This window comes from Protopterus annectens, chromosome 6.part0 (genome assembly GCF_019279795.1).
Source record: "Protopterus annectens isolate FY-2018-M chromosome 6.part0, PAN1.0, whole genome shotgun sequence".
In the NCBI taxonomy this organism is placed as follows: domain Eukaryota; kingdom Metazoa; phylum Chordata; order Ceratodontiformes; family Protopteridae; genus Protopterus; species Protopterus annectens.
Genome location: NC_056737.1, coordinates 1,390,667,836 through 1,390,689,551, shown reverse-complemented (window position 1 = coordinate 1,390,689,551; position 21,716 = coordinate 1,390,667,836). Strand labels below are relative to the sequence as shown.

The 21,716-nt window shown below is 36.5% G+C and overlaps 1 long non-coding RNA gene across 1 annotated transcript in view; it reads left to right on the top strand.

The window, feature by feature from the left end:
* The first annotated feature begins 7,369 nt into the window (after positions 1-7,369).
* LOC122804815 overlaps positions 7,370-21,716 on the top strand; it is a 195,750-nt gene continuing 181,403 nt past the window's right edge. Inside the window, exon 1 of the long non-coding RNA XR_006365245.1 lies at positions 7,370-7,476. This is a non-coding gene — a long non-coding RNA (uncharacterized LOC122804815). The remainder of the gene's footprint in view (positions 7,477-21,716) is intronic.

The following is a 21,716-nucleotide window of genomic DNA, read 5'->3' as shown; positions in this document are numbered from 1 at the left end:
CTGTCATACATAATAGGTGGGAATAATATCTTATCATAATGGCTAAACTAAACATATTATTTTGGAATGTGAATAGCCTCACAAGTATAGACAAAAAGGAAAGAGTATTGCATTACATTAAAAAATGCAGAGTGCAAATACTGGAGGCACACTTAGAAATAAATGAGCATGTGAATTTGATAAAGAAAGGATTTCAGGACAGATATTCATCAAAGTATCCAGGACAAAGGAAAGGGGAATACTTGTACTAATTAACAGAGGGGCTCCAATAGTGATAGAAGAAAGAAAAATGGTAATAATGGCAGATTTGTGGAAGTAAGGGACTACTGGTAGGGGAGCAGGATTGTGCTGGCATGTATTTATATTCCACCTGAAAGTGCTATTCCAGAGCCTAAAAAACTTTTGGGAGAAATAATCAGCTTTCAGTAGGGGAATATTACTTATTGGTAGGGACTGAAATTTGATTTGCAGTGGTATGGCTGTATCCAGGGGACCTAGAAGAGAACATATAATAAAAGAAAGATTTCTGGAGATATTTATGAAGCTATTGTTTTATGGAAGACATGAATTAAGTAGTAGGAACTAGGAGACAATTTGTATATCATTATCCATGGTACAATAACTGGGCTAGGCTAGAAAGAAATTATATTTCATAGCATTTAAATGAAAGTTTCAGAACACACCCAATATCTATTTCAGATCATCAACCAAGAACAACTCAGATAGAAACTGAAGGTAATGAAGAAAAACTGAGGCACTGGTGTTTTCCCGCCTACCTGTTAAAAGGAATGGAATTTATGGAATGGATAGTGGAAATTCTTTGAGAGTTATTAGGGAAGATAGAATTTTTTTCAGAAGTCATAGCTAGTGAATGGGGTGAAATGTAAGTGGAGATTAAGAATAAAGTAGAAATTATAGAAATAAAGAGATATGGTTAAGAAGTAAAAGGAAATATTGACAGAAATTAAAGTATTGCAAAATGAGGGGAAATCTCACAGAATAAGAGAGATGCAATTGCAGAGTGCTAAAGAGAAAAATAGTGTCTGGATAATATGCATGAAATTAGAAATATTGTTGTTAATCAACTATTGTTGATAATAACTCCAGGGCACAAAAACTGTTAGGACAAAGCCTTTGGCAACAGAAAGTGGAAAGGATTGTTGCTAAACTTAGGGAGCCTATAACAAGAACAATAACCAGAGATCCTATATAGGTAGATATTTTGGAAATGTTATTAAAAATTGGTATAAAGCCAAGAAATGTGGAAATCAAGTAAGAGCATAAAAAGGTACAATTTATGTAAAGACTTAAATATGCCAAGGTTAGTGGTACAATTAATAAGTTAAGATAAGAGGAGATGAGATAAAAATGGTGACATACAATTAATCTGCAGGAAAGTCTCCAGAAATAGATGGTATTCCTCTGGAAGTTTGGAAGCTAGGAGGGACGGAAGTGACAAAAGGTCTGGAATGTTTTGTTTAAGAGTACTTTAAAAGGAGGGGAAGCACAAGTTTCCTGGAAGAAAGCTCTGGTGGCTATAATACCTAAAGACTGTAAAGATTTATCAGTTTTTAAACCATGATTATAAAGTGTTGATGTCTAAGATAGCTAAAAAATATCAAAGGTGTTAACAAAATTGATTGAGATGGATCAATGTGGTTTTCTGGAGGGAGGCAAGCATTTGGCAATATTAATAAACCAATGATGATCCAGAGGGAAGCAGAGTGTAAGAAAATACAGCTGTTTTTGCAGAGAAAACATTCGCTAGACTAAGTTAAGATTTTAAGAGTAGCACAATAGTTGCATTTCCATTCCCTGATACAATAATAATAATAATGTTAATCAGGAGGATTAGGGGGATAAATGAAGGATCAGAGGCAAAAATTAAGGTGGGAAGTTTTCTTTCTGACAAGTTGTGACTAAACAGAGGAACTAGGCAGGGGTATTCCTTTTTCCCTTTTTTTATTTGCTTTATATTATGAGCCATTGACAAAAAAAATAAGGACCCAGAAATTCAAAGAAAGAATTAGTATGGTAATCAAGAAAAGTTGGCTTTATTAGCAGACAATACTATTTGTACCTGATAAAACCAGAAAAAGACGTCTCAGTGTCATGAGACATCTTGCAACAGTTTCAAGACTTTTCAGGATATAAAATTAATAAAGATAAAACAAAGACTTTAGCTGTAAAATATTCACCCACAGATGAATCGGTCTGGGAAAACTCACATTTATGTGGGCACAAAAAAGTTAAGTATTTAAGGGTATGGATTAAAAAGGATTCTGTTATGTCAGCTAAGAATATGTGAGAAGAACTTAAACAAATGATAATACAAAAACTGAGAAACTGGAAGCTTGTTTATGGCATGGAAAGCAAAGTGCAAGCAGTCATAATGTTTTTAGTCCTTTTACTTTTATATATGTCAGGCATGTTTTTATCAACCAGAGGAGAATTTGTGGATAGTAATAAAGAGTTGAATGATTTATCTGGGAGGAAAAAAGGACAAGGATCAAGTGGGGTAAACTGAACCTTTTAATGGAACAAGGTGGCTTAGGATTACCTGATTTAAAGGATATCTTAGAGCTACACAGTTAAGCCTCACATGCACAATACAGACAGAAAGCTACAATTCAAAGTGAAAAGGGATGATGGTGATGAAGCAGAGAAGAAATTCCAGAAATAATGAGAAAGAGTGGGATTTTGGATGCAGATCCTTAAGGAGAATAACGACAGCCACACTGAGTACTTTTATATTCATAAAGTAGTAGAAAGTATTCCAGGAACTAAGCCTGCATGAGAATGGAGAAAGACGATTTTGCCAGTAGGGATGACTACAATTAGGGGTAAAGAGAATAGACAAGAGAAGGCTGGAATGAACTGCAGAAAAATGGCAAAGGAACCAAGGTATTGGAGTAAATATCTAGAGGAAGAAAGGTAATAGAATGAGACAAAGCCAAGAAGACATTTCGGCTGCAGGCTATAGATGGTCTTCCCTATCAGGCATTGATATCTAAGTATAGACAAAGAGAAAGGAATAGGGTAATCCTGTGTGAAAGACCTGCTCTGATAGAGATTTTAAGTGAATCTAGAAAAGAAGCTGCTATTAAAAAAGGAATAATTAGTAGGACATATAAAATACTGCATGATAATTATAGCAATCAACTGGAGAAGGTTAAAACCGATTGGAGAGAGAGACTGAATAAGCAATTCGCAAGGAAACAATGGGAGGACATATGTATAGCTTCCAAATATGCAACAAAGTCTAGAAGGTTTAGGATTTTTGCCTGGAGGTGTTTGCATATGTATTGTTATACCCCAAGATAATTTTTCCTTCGGTAGATGGCAAATGTTGGAGGCAAGATGGGGAAGAAAGTGATAATTGAGAAGATATGTTTTAGATGTATAATGATTTGGCAGACTTTAAAAATTCCCTACCAAGTATTCTGTCAAAAATATTGAGTGAGAAAATGGGTGTAATTAAGGATTTTTTTTGTTTTTTTGAGCTGGGATACATGATCTGAATTGTCTAGATATAGTAAGGCCTTGTCAAGTTTAATTTTGGTGCTGGCAAGAAAGTAATTACTAGAAAATGGAAATCAAAGTCTAAACCAACTGTATTCAAAGTACTGAATATTGCAACAGGGATAAAAGAACTGGAAGTGGGATATTTAGAAAAGGAGAGGAGCAAATTACATAGAAAATGGAAATTCTGGGAACAATACATGCAGAATAATGTTTTAAAGGAAGAGTGAGGTTTAAGGGCAGACAGGAATTGATCAATTTATGTAATTTGAATAGGTGATAAATATACAAAAGTATATATGTGATGTACAATGTTTCAAACAGGGGATATGTTAATATGGTTTGTTTTCTTTTATATAGATGCATGTTTGCCTGTGTCTTAAGTGATAGTTCAATAAAGCTGTTAAAAAAATAATATGAACATCAAACTTGAGCAGACTGCCAGAGAGGTAACCAAATATTTTTTTACAAAATTAACCTCCTTGACTGAAGAAGAGTCTACAGGTAAGATAGTCAAATATGGCCCAGTCTGAGGTGGAGAATGAGTATTGTTGGACTAGTTGAGAGAAGCTAAAATGCCATGAAGATGGGATGTCATTGTAAATAGCATGCATTTTAATTTACTAGCATTTGAGTGAAGGTTCAAGGAAAATAGACACATTATAATGTATGAAAGCTCATTTGTAGTTTATGTTATGCAGAGGTAAAATTCAGCCCTCCCAGCCAAAAAGTCAAGTTTTCAACATATTGTATTAGTTCTGAGTTGCTGCTGTGGTTGACTACATAATTCACAAAGACTTTACACAGCAAGAGGCCAAATATTGAGTTTTGATCAGCTAGAAAGATAACTGGAATAATGTATGAAATGGCAGTATCCCAACTCATATTTTGTTCACTATTGACAGGACAATAAAGCCTTCATCTTTGAAGAAGTGTTTTTCAGCTCAGTGGATTCTGTTCAAGATTCCACTGTGGATATGCATGGTTCATCAAATCTAATGAGTGCAACTGACCATTACAAAAGTGACCAACTTCCTCTGAGACTGTGTAGCAGGACTGTTTTCCCTCAACTTCATTCATGGCTGGTAAATTAGCTGATTTGTATTAGTCTCATTGTGTGGTCTTCATGCATCTCAAAAGTAACAAAGTCAGACACTTTCTTTTGAGAAAAGGAAAGGTAAAGCTAGCTATCACTAGCATAATAATATTATTATTAAACACCTCTCCCCTCATGAGATGTCCTAAAGAAAGCATATACTGTATGAGTAATAAAGGTATAAGGACTGAATCTTGTGATAATCTACATGCAACTGTATGCACAAAAGAGGAAATCATACCCAACACCACCCACTGAGAGTGAAACTGGATGTAAGAGGCAAATCGCTTAAATACTGTTGAAGTAAGGCAACAGCATATGACCAGATGACTGATCAGAATACCATGATATCTGGTGCCAAAAGCGGCAGACAGATTAACAAGGTTAAAGACTGAATTTAATATTTGATATGTCACCATTAGGAGGTCATTCACCACTTTTAATGAGGTCTGCACCAACATCTTAAACAGAGTGATGTGATTCGATCAGATAATTTCATCCTAAAAATAGGTGAAGCTGTATGTGTTTATATTACTTTCACAGATGATAAACTACAAATGTTAGGTTAGAGACTGGGAAGAGGGGTACCAAATTAGATACATATAAAGAAGATTTCTTCAATGCATGGTAACTGTGGTCTATATAAAATGAGATAGAAATAAATCATTGCATCCAATAAGTCAATACACAAAACAACAAGCCCTGTACGTCTGTGGGCAAAGTGCAGTAGGTAGACATAATGTCATCACATCCCTCATGAGCTCTTCAAGATATCTTCAAGATCAACCCAGGAAAACTCAGCTCAACAAAAGTTAGGATTGTCCATAATTCATTTCCAATAATGCACTATGACTTAGTGTATGGAAATGTATGTGTAATGCAATACACTATTTTAAATGTTCATACAAATCTGTATAGCTAAAATCTATAAACATTTCATGGAGAATGAAGTTCATTTTTATTTATGTGTTTGTTATTATAGCTATATTACTTGCCAGATTTATAAGATGGGAGATATTTTGGAATTTATTCCTAACTAGCCAGATATGGTCTTGACGGTAAACCAGAGGAATGAAACATTCAGGTCAGGTGGGAGTAAATCCCTGTGTAATCCCCACCCCAGACATGTTTCATAATGCTGATACTGAAGTGTTCATTTTGGACTGGTTCTGTGCCGGGCAAGTGCTGAAAGTGGACATTCATGGATGTTACGGCAGTTTGCACAGCAAGCAACAAGAAACAGATCTGGATTGTAAATTGAGAATGGGTTTAAAATATTATATTTGAATGGCTACATATAAAAAATAGTACCTAATTACAAGCTCAGTCAATGTTGAAGTGGTCAGATGTTTCTCAAGTAAGGGAATGAGAATTATGGGTGCTTGTATATGTGACTGAATTAGGAGTTATATACAATAATCCTGCTAGCACATTAGTACATTCCATATTTATAACTGGTGAAAACAATTTGCATAAAGACTGACATGCTATAACTCAGTTATAATACCTGTCAGAGGTGATAAGTATGCAGAGATTTACTCTTTGTTATCCAGACTTGATCAGGATCAAATTTTCCTATAAAGACAGCATAATTTTCCCTCAAAGATGATACTATATCAATTATTGCATGCCAGGGTATTGACATTTTTAGACCTGGATGTATTTGGCTTTGAGTTATCTGACTACAGAGTGAATGCAGCCACGTATGTTACAATATTTGCATAATGTGAAATAAGAAATATATTCAGCATGAAAGCTGAGAATTTAACTTTTGATTTTAAATTAGTAAGGTTGCAGTAAGAAGAATTAAGGTAGATCATTATTGGACTTTTCTCTAAGATTTATCCAGAGGTAAGCAGTTTGAGCACATGAGGGAGATATATGGGAGGGGGGTATCTGGAATTAATCTTTCAGCTCTAATGCTGTGTCTTTCGGCTTTTCCCGGTTAGGGGTCACCACAGCGGAACTCTGGTCCGCTAATGATTGGCAGTAGATTTTTACGTGCGGAGTTGCCGGCCCTGACGCACAACCTTCAATGAAGGTACGTCCATTCACGCATGTCTCCACACAATAGACGCTCTAGCTGAGAATCGAACAGGACATCGTCTTACTGTGAGGTGACAGCGCTACCGCAGCACCACCACCGCAGTAATCTTTCAGCTCTAATAATAGGTTGAAATAGATCTCATAACTCCCAGTATAGTGTTACTCAAAGTAATTGATGGAGCTTGAGCTTTACTTAATTTCACATTTAAAAAGTGGTCTGCAAAGTCTACTGCACCTGCTGTAACTCAAGTATGGCAAGAAAGAATCTTTCCAGATACAGAGTGCGATATGTATATGTAGTTTTCTTCATTTATTGTCAGTTGAGAAGCAGATTACATTTAGTAAAATTACTTCTTTTTTTGGGGGGGGGGGTGTATGTTTCCCCACATGAAAACTGGGCACATGCATTGTAAAATAAAATGAGGAAACATTTTATAAATAAATAAATAAATATATATATACACACATACACATATATTTGTGCAGTTTTCTCTATCCTGAAAACATATAGATACTCATATTCTGTGCTTGGTGAACTCAGGTCTGTTAAATGCTTTATTATTTAAAATCAGACTGGAAGCATTATATGAAAAGTAGTATTTCCTTAGTGTGTATACAATGTTATATAAATGTTATTTATACATGACATTTCTATATTAGATGCAGATTACTAATGAAGAACTTTTTTCCTCTTTTCTAGGATAATTTCCTTTATACCGTGTCTGTTCTAAGTGGAATCCTATGTACAGTACTAGCAGGTGTAAAGTTTTTTCTGGGGAAGATCCTTACCAGCAGAGCACTAATAACTGATGGTAAGTACTCGTGATAAATAACAGTTGAAAGCACTAATAACTGACAGTAAGTACTGGTGATAAATAATAGTTGAGAGCACTAACAACTGATGGTAAGTAGTGGTGATAAATAGTTGAGAACACTAATAACTGGCGGTAAACACTGGTGATAAATAACAGTTGAGAGCACTAATAACTGGCGGTAAGCATTGGTGATAAATAACAGTTGAGAGCACTAATAACTGGCGGTAAGTACTGGTGATAAATAATAGTTGAGAGCACTAATAACTGACAGTAAGTACTGGTGATAAACAACAGTTGCACTCCTGTAAGTACTGGCGATAAATAACAGTTGCACTCCTGCTCAGCTGACAAACTGAAAATGATTGATCTGTATTCATATTCATTTAATGTTAGAGGTACGGTCAATAGTCTACTTCCTATCAGGTACAGCAAACTTTAGTGAAAACCTGGCTTGGGATAAAGTCACCATCTTTACAGATACTCACAGTGTTACGATATCGACCATCTTTGTAATATCTGCTTGCAGGACACAGCTGACCAAATCTAGGCTGTCCTGTGAAAGTGAAATGAGTAGCACTTTTTCCTCAAGAGTGCTGGTTGCTTTTCTTGAGATTCTTTTGGCATTAGGGTGAACGTGGGATGGATGCTCTCCAAAGCAAAGCATAGAAAGAGTTGCAGGACCTACATTAAGAAGACAGAGAGTGGGAGAAAGAAATACTAATATATGCCTAAACAGGAAAATAAGTATATGACAAAAGCTTTTAAATATCTCACATAAATCAATAAAGTCCAATACAGCATACAGTTTTAAAATATGAGGTAAGAAGGAGAGAAGGCGGTAGAAGAACCTTGATGATCATCTGTTTCCCCACCAAGGGACAGAGATACAATGAAAAGGTTCAAAAGTAGTTGGGAAATTCAATAATACAGGCTATAGTTCTAAGGTATTTGTATGACGGGAGAGGAGGAGGTAAGTGTCTCTGAAACTAGGGCTAATGATGTAGCCACAAGGCAAGGAAGTGGACAGTCTGGCAGACAGAGTAAGGCTTTTCTATATCAGATTACATGTTTTTGCACAATATAGAATATAAATACAAACTATAAATCCTCATGTCCTAACATACTGCTGCATTATCTGGTTTTGAGTATACACATCATTTAAAACTATTATCATTATTAATTGCAAGAAGTCACCGTCTATCAGCATATTTTTTTTTGTCTGTTTTCTCACAAATGGAAAAATCACAGTACTGATATTCATAAGAGTTTAAATGTTATTATTAATTCTGAGGACAGGCTATTTCTTCTCATTATTGGTTGTCTGCTATGCTAGTAATTCAGTTGTTCAAAAAATAGCTACTTATTTTATTTTCATCTGTTAGCCAGTATAGAATGCTGATTCATATGGACACTCCCAAAGTTTATGTTCTCTGATTTTCAAACACACATAGCAAATCAGCTCTCAGATTGCTATGCAGTAATATTTATCTTTTTGAGAAATCTACTTCTCCCATATAGACTTCCATCACAACTACATAAAATGAAATAGTCTGTGAACTTTCCAAACTAGCAGTTCTCATAGAAAACCATTACTGGGAATTCCAGTATGATAAATTCAAATTCGCACATTATCATTTCAAACTACTAGCCTTTAATCATCTATCACCAGATGCTGTTCTTTAAGCTAGAAAATCAGAGGATCTTAGCTCTAAAGATTCATAATTTGTGGGACAGATTAGCTACCATCCTGACAGAAGGCAGAAGACCTGCAGATAGATAGGTGCAGAAATGTGTTTTTGGCAAGACTGACCGCTTAATTTGCTGAGGGATTTAGTCATCTATTATCTTCAAAAAAAAAAGAGCATGAGATGGTTGTTATGGTGAGAGGCAAGAATCCTTATGTATAGCTACTATACCTTACTTGTAAATGTATAAACTATGGACTCAAAGCTGATCTATACAACACACATTCATATACTTTTTCCAGTTAACTATGTAGTAGTGTTTTAAATTAACATATCTATTAAAATACAGAATATCAACACATTGTAGACGATTACAAATAAAAATCAGCATTATATATATATATATATATATATATATATATATATATATAGATATATATATATATATATATCAGTGTCTCTCATGACCCTGTAATAAGACATTTAAAGAAAGAGCACATATTTGTTGGATCTTTAAAAGTAGCAGTGTTTCTTCATTCTACATGGTATGCTTTATATGCATAAAGTGTCAACATTGCCCAACTAAGAAGTACAAGTCTTAGAAACAAAATGTTATTTAAAAAAGAAACTAGATTGCCTGACATGCTGTAACTCAGTTATAATAGCTGACAGAAGTGAGAATTATGCAGAGATTTACTCTTTGTTATCCAGACTTGATTGATCAAGATCAAATGCTCCTGTAAATACTTCTTTTTACAACATGTCTACAATATAATACCAACACAGCATGGCAGAGTTATGGGTTGTTCATGTATCTGCCTATGCCTGCATGATTAAGTAACCCAACAGTGGATAAAATACAAATTACTCACAGCATGCTGTGATGCATTACCACACTGCACAATGTTAAGTAAATTCAAGAGACCTGAATGAGTACCAGCAACAGTGACAGATATATCAAGACTTGATTTCAATTAGCCACAGAAACAAATACATGTGAAATGGGCTATTACATAAAATTAATAAGGTTTGCTGAGAATGCACTTTATTGTCTAATAGCATTACTTCTGAAAGTCACCGTATTTAATTTGTCTCATGAAAACACCTGTTACAGAATTACTTCAATGCACATCATTACTCCTTTTGTTTTAATTAATGCCTTTAATTAAAGGTTGCAAATAAATTATTTATAGCAATGCCACAGCCTGTCTTATGCTTATGTATGCCAGAGATTGTGCTTTACATTGTCGGATACACTGGGTAAAAAGAAAAATCTGTACTCTGCAATGCAGGTGTTGTTTTCTAGCAGTGATTTGTATCCCTAAGGGTTCATTTGTTTTCTTGTTAATAATGAATAATGCAAACACCAGGCAAGGATTCACAAAGACTGCAGAATATTTACACTTTGCCTCCATCTGTGCATGTTACAATTTTAACTGGAAAATAAAGAATTTGCAATCACTATGCCAGGACTCTTGCTGTAAGACTAACTGTGATGATTTCAGAAACTCATGTTGATTTTGTTGCTGTTGAGGTCACTGGGACAATTGTGTAGCTGTGATGTACTGTACAGAACACATACGACAGAAAACTATCAAACTAGGCACATTCGTATGGACAAAGGAATTACACTTTATTGCAAGCCTCCAAAAACTCAATAATGTTTATTCTAGACACAGACTTTTAGTCTGATTCATACTGCAGTTACTGTAGCATTGTAATTCTGAGCTTAGATGTATATGGTCTGGCCACTTAAAGACCAACATGCTAATATATTTGTTTAGGATGTTGCAATCTAAGATAACAGTCTTACACTGCATAATATTGTAAAATCTTGGCACCAACATTTAATTACTTTTTGATGCAAGCATAAATATAGTAAGTAAACATAAATATGTCATAACAGGTGTTAAGCCATAATGGCAAGATGGTTAGTTTATTAATTTCTCCAGGAAGATGAAGCTGTGTTAATTACATATATTGTTTTTTCCAGTAAAAATACATGCACTGTATGTTCTCATATGATCTAATGATAGTCTAAAGCAGTGAAAGGATGCAGACATTACTTGTATTTATGGAATCATAGCTACTGCATAAATAGCAGCTTGGTTATGCATACTTACTGTGTTGATAAAAAGATAAGAGGACAGAGGCATAGTGAGATAAATATATAGTCAGAGATATATAGGCAAAGATTACTCATTAGGCTGACAGATGTATAAGAAGACAACTAGAGCATGTGCATGAGCATTGTGCAGGACATTAGTATGGAAACACCAGCAGTAATGTGTGCTTATCTGAAATCTTTTCAGAGAGAGGGATGATAGACTATTATAGCACATGCAACAAATTGGTGTCCACAGATAAGAACGTGATGGAAGTGATGGGTCCTGAGGGGAAATGGAGAGCCTGGCAAGTGCACAGTGTAAGGCAAAAATAAACCAAATGAGGTTATGTGATGTGTGATGCAGCATCAGTCGGACAAAGTGTCAAAAACATAAGTGAGAGCTGCAGAACTGGGATTATATTGCTTAATCAGGGGAAATTCAAAGGAATTCTGTTATATTAAGAACATATTTTTAAGATGATGTTATATTAACTGGTATTGCAGAATTTTTCTGGTGGATGTTATAGTGTTTTATTGTTGTATGTTTTACTTTCATACATTTTCTGCTTAAATTTAGAATTTTACATAGAAGTGTTTCTTTTTTATTTTGTGTATGGTTCTTTAAAAGGGTGTTTGCCGTTAACTGATGGCTGTGTGACTTTGGAGTTAGTATATTAAGTAAGGGGGGGTGAAACTCCCCAAATGGGGGACAGTGTGGATTGCCCACCTCTTTGCAAAAGTATTTTGTGTGTGTGCTCTACAATTTACTCCAGTTATAACTGATCTGTTTATTGTGTATTCCACTAAAAGGCAATGTCTGTGAAATTTAAGGTGTAAAAACAGTCCATTTTATACCCATTCTAAATTTACTGAATTTGTTGTTTAAAATTGTAGGTCTGCAGATTTCTAGATTCATTGGGTCTATATGTGCATATAAATATTAATACACAGAGTTTACAGAAACCATAGTCTAAACAATAAGAATGTAAAGACTCAAGCTTGGACATTGTGGACATGAGGTCAATATTATGTCCCAGTGAAAGATATATGTCTTAGAGAACCATGGGCAGGTTCATTCTTGACATGTGACCACTGTTTCTATGCAATTTGCATGTTCTTACCATATCTCTCTTTTTTTCTTTCTGGGTACTCCAGTTTCCTTCCACCTCCCCAAACCTGATTAGCTACACAGTTACTTATATATAAAAAATGTGTGTGTGTGTGTGTGTGTGTGTGTGTGTGTGTGTGTGTGTGTGTGTGTGTGTGTATATATATATATATATATATATATATATATATATAATGATAGATACTTCCTCTTATTGATATATATTATGTATGTGTGTGTGTGTGTGTCTGTATACACACACACACACACACACACACACACACACACACACACACACATATATATATATATGTGTGTGTATAGTTTCACTTCATATTCTCATAATGCTGAAATCTCGAATTTCAGCATTTCGAGACCATAAAGCCGAAACGATTAGAACACCGAAACATCATAAACCCGCAACCAGGAAACCGAACACACAACATATACTACACCACACACAAACCACAACATCCACAACACAAAACAAACACAAACCAACAAAAGACCAAACACACATACACTATAGCTGCGCCCCCACACCCCCTCTACTTATATATACTTCGAGAGTGCATCAACAGTAACAGACAGAACACTCACACCCAGGCATTCCACAGTCCCTCGCACACACACACATCACACATACACAAACAACAACACATCCAACAATCACACACTCATACGTTAACCTAGCTACACTAACCCACACACACAACTTAAAAACAAAGTGACACACACTCAAACTCCCACCCAAAATCCTTAAAAACAGTCACTTACCATACACTCCATGGAAACTCATACACCACATCCAACAACATCCCAAGTAAACACCGCGCATCACCCATATCCAACAACATCCCAAGTAAACACCACGCATCACATAATGTAAAGCCATAATCGTGAATTTCAGATATTCAAATTCGCGATTATGCACTTTTCACATTTTAAACGTTCGGCTTTATACTGTCGAAATGCTGAAATTCGAGATTTCAGCATTTCGGCAATATGAAGTGAAATCATATATATATATATATATATATATATATATATATAAACAATTATTCTTATTTTTTTTGATATGGCTAAAAAGTGTTCATAAACCATCTCACTTCACCTGGTTAATAAACAATTAATTAAAAGTTAACAGCCTGGCTGCATTGCTTCCCTTGCCTTGGCTCAAGAATTCATTATAGCAACAGGAAACTTCACAGTGGCATATATAAGAAAGTTCACAGACTAATCTGTTCCAAGAATACTACACTGGATGCTGGGCCATCAAGAAATATCAGTCAGAGTAAATCCAGAATATAAAGCTTGTCTATTCTTAATATTCCCTATAGTGTATACATAAAATAATATAAGTACTTTCAATGTAACCACAATGTCTGTTTTTAAAGAAAAAAAAAGTAATATTTTGGCATCAGCTGATGGATAAAGAAAAACACAGTCACTAGACTTGATTTAATCTAAATAATGAAATGTGGCTTGTAATTCAAAATTGTAGATATTCAATATGCAGCCATCAATTAAAAAAGTGATTCCAAAATTTATAGTATTGCTAAATATTCATCATCTTCTTTCGACTGTTCCAGTTAGGGGTCGCCACGGTCGATCATCTGTTTCCATTTCTTCCTGTCCTCTGCATCTTGCTCTGTCACACCAACCACCTGCATGTCCTCTCTCACCGCATCCATAAACCTTATCTTAGGCCTTCCTCTTTTCCTGTTACCTGGTAGCTTCATCCTTAGCATCTTTTTTCCAAATACACTCAGCATCCCTCCACAGCACATGTCCAAACCAATGTAATCTTGCCTCTCTGGCTTTTTCTCCAAACCTTCCAACCTGGGCTGACCCTCTAATATACTTATTCCTAATCCTGTCCACCCTTGTCACACCCAGTGCAAATCTTAACATCTTTAACTCTGCCACATCCAACTCTAACTCCTGCCTTTTTGATAATGCCACTGTCTCCAACCCATATAACATAGCTGGTCTCACTACCCTCTTGTAGACCTTCCCTTTCACTCTTAAAGGTACTCTGTCACAAATCACTCCTGACATTCTTCTCCACCCAATCCATCCTGCCTGTACTCTCTTCTTCACCTCTCTTCCACACTCACTATTACTCTGAACTATTGATCCCAAGTATTTAAACTTATCCACTTTCACCACCTCTACTCCTTGCATCCTCACCATTCCTCTATCCTTCCTCTCATTCACACACATATATTCTGTTTTAGTCCTGCTGACCTTCATTCCCCTTCTCTCTAGAGCATATCTCCATCTCTCCAGGATCTCTTCCACCTGTTCCCTACTCTCACTACAGATGACAATGTCATCTGCAAACATCATAGCCCACGGAGACTCCTGTCTGATCTCGTCTGTCAACCTGTCCATCACCATTGCAAATAAGAAAGGGCTTAGAGCTGATCCTTGATGTAATCCCACCGTCACCTTAAATGCATCTGTCACTCCCACCGCAGACCTCACCAATGTCACACTACCCCTGTACATATCCTGTACCACTCTTAAATACTTCTCTGACACTCCTGACTTCCTCATATGATACCACAACTCCTCTCTAGGCACCCTGTCATATGCTTTCTCTAAGTGTACAAAAACACAATGCAACTCCATCTGACCTTCTCTGTACTTCTCCGTCAACACTCTCAGAGCAAACATTGCATCTGTAGTGCTCTTTCCTGGCATGAAACCATACTGCTGATCACTAATCATCACGTCCCTTTTTAACCTAGCTTCCACTACTCTTTCCCATAACTTCCTGCTGTGACTGATCAATTTAATCCCTCTGTAATTACTACAGCTCTGCACCTCACCCTTATTCTTAAAAATCGGTACCAAAACACTTTTTCTCCATTCCTCAGGCATCCTGTCACTTTCCAAGATTTCATTAAACAATCTGGTTAGAAACTCCACTGCCATTTCACCTAAACACCTCTTTGCTTCCACAGGTATGTCATCTGGACCAACAGACTTTCCATTATTCGCCTTCTTCATAGCTATCCTTACTTCCTCCTTGCTAATCCATTGCACTTCATGATTCACTATCCCCATAGCATCCAACCTTCTCTCCCTCTCATTCTCTTCATTCATCAACCCCTCAAAGTACTCTTTCCATCTGCTCAACACACTCTCCTCGCTTGTGAGTATGTTTCCGTGATTATCCTTTATCACCTTTACCTGCTGCACATCTTTCCTAGCTCGGTCCCTCTGTCTAGCTAATCGATACAGGTCTTTTTCCTCCCTCCTTAGTGTCCAGCCTTTCATACAACACTTCATATGCCTTATCCTTAGCCTTTGCCACCTCTCTCTTTGCCATGCACCTCATCTCCTTATACTCCTGTCTACTTTCTTCATCTCTCTGGCAATCCCACTTCTTCTTTGCCAACCTCTTTCTCTGTATTCTCTCCTGTACTTCCTCATTCCACCATAATGTCTCCTTGTCATCGTTCCTCTGTCCAGATGTCATTCTAAGCACCTTTTTAGCAGTCTCCCTTACCAGATCTGCTGTAGTTATCCAGCTATATGGTAACTCTTCACTGCCACCCAATGCCTGTCTTAACTCTTCCCTGAACTCCACCTCACAATTACCCTTTTTCAGTTTCCACCATTTGATCCTTGGTTTTGTCCTTACACTCCTCCTCCTCTTCTTGCTTACCAACATCATCCTATAAACCACCATCCTATGCTGCCTAACTACACTTTCCCCGGTCACCACTTTACAGACTCCAATCTCCTTCAAACTGGCCCTCCTACATAAGATATAATCCACCTGTGTGCATCTTCTTCCACTCTTGTATGTCACCCTATGCTCCTCCCTCTTGTTAAAATATGTATTCACCACAACCATGTCCATCCTTTTCACAAAATCCACTACCATCTGACCCTCTGCATTCCTTTGCTTAACACCATACCTACCCATCACTTCCTCATCCCCTCTGTTCCCTTCACCAACATGCCCATTGAAATCTGCTCCAGTCACCACTCTCTCTCGCCCTTGGGTACAGTCATCACCACTTCATCCAACTCACTCTACATCAAAATATTACAGAAAGAGGACTTGTATCAAAAATTTATAAAAATGACTAAAATTAACACTGAATATTGCAAGGAAAATTACTGGGTCTATTTTAAGTCCATTAATAATTATTACCCAGGTGAAGATGAAAAAAATGATTTTATCATCCTCTAAACGAATCACCTCATCCTTGCAATGGAGACTGTTTTCCTGGAAATATATGCATAAAGCATTCATTACACCATATAAAGTTGAGTTCATGTCTAAAAACACGTTTGTGTGCTAGAGATGTAGGTTACATTTCAAAGCAGATTGGCATCATATGAATTATGAATGTAATGTAATTAAACCATTTTGGAAAGAAATTAATTCCTTTTTATAGACACTCTTCAATGATAATTTTGTATTAAATAAATTATTAATTTTATTCAATACCTCAATTTCTTCAAGTATTAAAAAATTGAATTATTCTCTTCTTTGGAGTCTACTTTCAGTTGCAAGAAAAGTCATCACAAAAAACTGGAAAAGTGATTTGACTCCATCAATAAAAGAATTTCTCGACATTGCAACTGAAGTTTGTCACAGAGCTATTGTCAATCAAAGAAAGATCAACTAAAACCACTCCTTCTTATAACTCGTGAATGAAACTCAAGAAACTATTAAACAAGCAGACATTTAATAACTAGAAATGAAAGATGATCTCATAATTTTATTGTATTTCCAACCTTTTTACTTTAGTAGACACCTTCTAAATAGTTATTTGCTATTTTTTCTTGTGTTGTATGTTTATATATATATATATATATATATATATATATATGTATATATATATATATATATATATATATATATATATATATATATATATATATTTTTATTAAATTTATATATATATATATATATATATATATATTGTAATGTTACATTCTGTTATTTAGTTAACATTTTTTAATAAAAACATCAGCACTGAAATAAATAGGACATGCTGGAGGGACAGATTCATAACCCAGGGGCTCCCTTCACTCTGGAATAAAATCCCAGTCCAGGTTAGGCAGAGTCCCTCATTGACTCTCTTCAAGAGGAATCTTGATGAGTGGATGGGGGATCGTAGGTTTACTCCGGGTATCATTTCTGTGTCACTGTTAGACAGAGGGACAGTATACTAACCTCGAAAAAGGGCATAGCAAAATTAATTTTAAAATGGGTGGCGAAAGCCAAACACACTCTGGCTAGGCTTATAAATGCCCTAGGGCAGATAGCCTAGTATGAACCTATGAACCTATGAAAAAAAAAAAAAGAAATATCGGTCAGTCACCAAAGGTTGGAAACACCATATTGCATCATCTGCTAGATTAACATGAACAACAACAAGAAACACATAGAGGAAAGGCCACAAGCTGACTCGTATTGCTGTGACAGCCCAGATTTATTTATTAATGAAAAGTGAAAATGATGTGAAATGCCTCACTTTGTTTGGACAGGAGTGTCCTGTTTATCAAGGTTCATGAGGAACATTTTTGTTTATTTTTGAGGAACTGTTTTCTGCTCTTTTAGGAAAAGAAAACAGATAATGACAAGTCAGAATTTCTTATGTTAATAAATATTTATAAATCATGTTAAGGAGAGACATACACAATATGCACATTTCTAAGGTATTTATGTGCTTTAAGAAGGTTCTAGTCTTCGTTTAATGTATTATAGTACACTACAACTCTAAATGAGCTATAAAGACTGTTTATTAAAATTAAATCCTCCCATTAAACAGCATGGTGAAGTTATCGTTATAATCATATGTTATACACATTTCTAAGGTATTTATGAGCTTTAAGATGTGCTTATTATTTATTTCATATATTTCTGTATGGTATTTTTTTAAAATGGCCAGAGCATCTGATTACTAAGAATTCCCCTTAATGACCATGCTGAAGTGGTCATTATAGCCATGTCTGCTTGAGGCAATACAAAATTTTACCATAATAATGTGAACAAATTCATTTTCTAACAATTTACTTTACAACTATATATTCTTTTTCCTCGGGTTATTGAGTCTATAACAGAAATTCCTGTTGTGGTAAAATATTCCAGCATAAGTGCCATTTCTGTTGGCATGCAGGGATAAAACCCTGATGGGATTCTGTTTGTTGTTTGAGTACTTTCAGTGAGTGCCAACATTGTAAAGTAAATTTACTAAAAGCCAGTTTCAGCAGTAATGGGAATTTGCCCTTTACCCCATTCTTGTGTGACCAGGGAATTGGTATATACAAGTACATATATACACAATAGTTTAAATTACACTGAAAGTGGCCTTTAGTGAGTTATTCCATGGCTTCAGCAGTTGATGGAAGTTCCTTTGACAGATCAGTATGACTCTAGCCCTGATTTTTGGCCCACATGATATGAGTTTGATTAGCAGCTGAGGTGTCTGTTGGAAATGTCATGGGGGGAAGGCCAGATGAGGGTCAAAGATACAAATGATAGTCTTGGGGGTAGGTGGACACCACCAAGGCATGAATGCCATAGCCTTCATTACAGGTGTGTGAGCATTAACTCACAAAAAGACAGCATTGTGGTCCTTGTTGTGATGTAGGTCACTTATTCCCCCCACCCAGGAAAGGTGTTAGCATTCATAAGGGCACAAAACACTTCCAAGTCACTTGTATGATGGTTTCTCCCAGCCAGCTGTCACTCTGACTGGGAATATCCTAGATAGGGGAAACAGTGAGCTTGGCTGATATGGAAAGGCTTGCTGGTCAACAAACACTTTAGGAAAGAAGCATATAGAAAAAAGAAGATATGCTAGCAGAAGAAGGTAATTCAGCAGCTACTGAAAAGTGACTTCTTAATATTTTGCTATTTTCTTGTTTTATAAATCAGAACAAATCATATTCCACAACTCGACAAGATATACCCTGGGATTCATTAATGCCTACATTGTGTTCACCGCTCTGAGTAAACAGTAAAGCATATCTCGCTCTTTCTTCCCCCAATTTTTAGTTTTCCAACTAATTTTCTTCCAGCCTTAAATGTTGAGGGGAATTCATAAACATTACCAGAAAGGGTAGACTACAAGTACACTTAGTGTAATCTTTCTGATTGTCTAGAAAGCACAAAAAATGTGGTGGAGATGTTCTTGAATACAGATTGTGTACACTTAGTAAATGAATGGCACTCCCAAAGTGTTCTATACTGGTAATGTAGTGGAATCTTGTGTACATTATTTATTTATTTATGTATTTATTTATTGCATTTGTTTACCAGGAAAGTCCACTGGGCCTGAGATGAGCCCATTTTCAATGGAGGCCCGGGAAGAAAAGCTCCACATTTAATTACATACAGAGAAATTATTACACAAACAGTACAAAGTATTCATTAATATGAATGAGGTAAAAGTAATGAAAAATGGTTTATCCTTTGTGTGCAGAATATAATAGAGGGGGAAGAATTGGCATAATGGTCAAGATCTTTACCTCACAGATAAAAGATACAGGGTTTGATTCTAATCTCTGGTTGTTAGCTAGGCTTATAAGAGCCTGCAGACTGATGACCTAGTATATACGAATGAACCTACAAACAGCACAGACTTGGGGCAAAAGTGGAGGTGACTCAGTCTGTGTTAGAAATTAACATAACTCCAGCTTGATGAAACAGGATGATACCATAGAGTTCATCCACATGCAAAACACCATTGATAAGGTCCCTTACCATATTATTGCTAGCTACAGGTCATCATCTATGTCCCTAGAGTCTCATGACTCTTACCTAAACCTAGCGGAGGCACTCACCATCCAACCAAACACTCTATTCATGGGTAACTATAACTAACCCTGTACAGACTGTGAAACATACACTGCCTCATACTCACAGGCACAATGCTTCCTACACAAACACCTTGAAACAGATAGTGCACACACCCAGAAGAGGATCAAAGATACTGGATCTGGTACTTAGTAACATGGGGGATAATTGAGCACCCCTCCATGTCATGTCGTCACTAGTGAGCTCAGATCACAAAGCTGTTTCCCTTGAAGTAAAAATCAACCCAGAAAATCCCGCTAAACCAGGAACAGTTAGGAAATATTTAAAGGCAAACTATATCCTATTAAGTGACAGTTTGCCAAAATTCAAGGCTACCTCTAACCCTGAGACCTGAGCTACCTATGCAGAATTATTCAAAGTCCCTATAGAAACATTTGAATGGCTGCATAAAGGCTCCCATACCTACCAGAAGTAAACCCAAAGCAAGCCCCACTGGTGGAATCCTCACCTAAACAGGGAATATAATAAAAGAAAAATCACATGGCCAAAATCAGGAAGAAAAATTTCCTTAAAGACAAGTGCTGTCTTATACCACCATACAAGAAACTAAGTGGTCTAGATAAGTCCAACGAGGACACCTATGAGGTCAGAATAGCCTTGAAGGCTAAAGACAATCACAAACCCTTCTTCAGCTATGTTAGTAATCTTAAAGGCAACACACAGCAGTGTGCTGAACTGGTAGTGAGCAGTACCACCTTCACTGATCAGTGTGACTGGCTGGTAAATTCAGGTCAGACTTAACTCCCTACACACACACACACACACACACACACACACACACACACACACACACACACACACACACACACACACACACACACACTCACACAGAGCTTCTCCAGGTAAAATCCCCTCCAACATACTTCCCCCGACTACTAGCAGGGGCAGCACTTGCTAAAGCCAAGCACATCACCTCAATGGATCGCAACAACTTCACAGTTGCCTCCTAAGCAGTCTAAAGCATGATCTATTAGGATCACTTGAGCCACTCTTCAACTACAGTCTCTAAACAAGCTATGTTCTAAGTGAATGGAGGACCGCAACAGCCTTTTCCCTCCACAAAGGAGGACTATAAATCTACCCAGGGAACTACAGACATCAGTCTAATGAGCCTAATATGCAAAGCCTTGGAATGAATTATTATGGAAATGATAAACAAGGACAGTGGCAATCCGCAGACACTGGACGCATCCCAGTTTAGCTTTGTTAAATGTAGGTCACGCCTACTTAACCTGGTAGATTTCTTTGAGAGGGTCACCAAGGCAACGGATAAGGGTAAAAGAGTGCATACTGCGTATCTTGACCTGGCCAAGGCATTTAATACAATACTCTGCTCAGACATTGTTTTCAAGTTCTGTGAGCTAGGCATAAATCCCAACATAACTCATTGAATTGAAGTCTGGTTTAGACAGGACCCAAGAAGTCAGGCTCAATGAGACCACCTCCACCAAGAGACTGGTCACCAGCAGAGTGCCCCAGGAC